Below are 1,686 nucleotides of genomic sequence, written 5' to 3'. Positions count from 1 at the left end.
AATATACACGTATATCAATAAAAAAAAGGGTGAAGAGGGCTTCCCTGGTGGCGCAGTGGTTGAGAGTCCGCCTGTCAATGCAGGGGACACGGGTTCGTGCCCCGGTCTGGGAGGATCCCACGTTCCGCGGAGCGGCTGGGCCCGTGAGCCATGGCCGCTGAGCCTGCACGTCCGGAGCCTGTGCTCCGCAACGGGAGAGGCCACAACAGTGAGAGGCCCACGTACCGCCAAAAATAAAAAGAAAAAAAAAAGGGTGAAGAAGGACCTCTAGCGGTATTGCATTTTTTATCACATATATTCACTTCCATGGATATTTTTATAAAGGTGTCCAGTGACTGCTTGCTCACTCTTTGCATATTTCCCATGTTTAAAAAAATACATTCTGTCCTAATGTTTGATTATTCTGAAGCCTTTCAAGAGGGAGTTACCTCATAGATGTCCTTCCAGAAAACACCAAATCGTGAGTTAAACCGATTAGCTAACCTAGACCTGAGGCGATGAGTTAGACTCTTTGTATGCCTCTGAAGAAAGATGGCCTGTGATTCTAGATGGTGCTGTCATTGTGCAGTCCCTGGTCTAAAAACATTCTAAAAGCCAGAGTAAGTGTCTCTACATTTTTTCAGATGCTAAAGCTGCTGGTCCTCAGTGGTCCTCTCACCTCTTACATGGTTTGCAATGCAGTGGACTTATAAAGCCAAGCATTGTATTAAACTGAATAGGACCTGCTCAGTTTCCTCTCATCACCGACTCAGGTCCTCTCATGGGTAAGGGAGAGCCTGGGATACGCTACCTCTGCCCCATCATTTAATCCCCCCAAGAAATATATTCAAGGCTGACCCGCTGATGTGTGTTTATGTCTCGCGCCATCAGAGATGTGCTTTCCTTGTTTCAGAAAGAAGTCTTGACATGCTTATGTGGATCAGGCCCTTGTTCCCTGTGCACTTTTCCACCCAGCCCTCTCTCAGGAACTCCAGAATTGCCTATCTGGCAGGGCTCATTGATTTCCCATCCGCATTTCCAGATCTCAGCCCTGTCCACCCAGTGACTCAAGCTAGGGCCATGGACGGCATCCTCTGTCTCCTTATCCCCAACTTCAGTCACTTTTGCAAGTCCCGGTCCCTCTCTGTTCTATCTTTAGGATGTGCCCCCTGTGTTCCCACCCCATCAGACCCTCACCCTTTCTCACTTTATTATAGGCAAAGCGTCGCCCATCCATTCTCCACACAACAAACAGCTCGAGTGAGCTTTCTAACACGTATGTCTGATCTTCATACCTCCTTCATCTTCATCCTAAAGTCCAAACTCAGTCTCCTAAGGTGCATCCATTTACACTGGGAATTCTTTCTCACCTCCCGCTGAGACAGCAAGCACAGTGGGCATCTGCGCTTCTCTGGACGTGCGTGCCATACTTCCACTTCTGTCTTCACCTGTGATGCCTTTCTCTGACTTTCCAGCTTCTAATTGTTCTCAGGGAACTTCTCAGACATCATGTCCTTTGAGATGACTTGCCTGCCGCTTGCCTGTCCCATCAAATGGAACTGTGTGTCCCTGGGACTTACCTGGGGGTCCAGTGGTTAAGACTCCGAGCTCCCACTGTAGGGGGCATGGGTTTGATCCCTGGTCGGGGAACTACATGTCCCTGCCCCAGCTCCTGCAAACCCATTGAGTTCCCAGCACAGCTGTCAC

The sequence above is a fragment of the Mesoplodon mirus genome, assembly GCF_964341445.2.
Source record: "Mesoplodon mirus genome assembly, chromosome: 6".
Classification (NCBI taxonomy): Eukaryota; Metazoa; Chordata; class Mammalia; order Artiodactyla; family Ziphiidae; genus Mesoplodon; species Mesoplodon mirus.
This window is presented reverse-complemented; position numbering follows the sequence as displayed.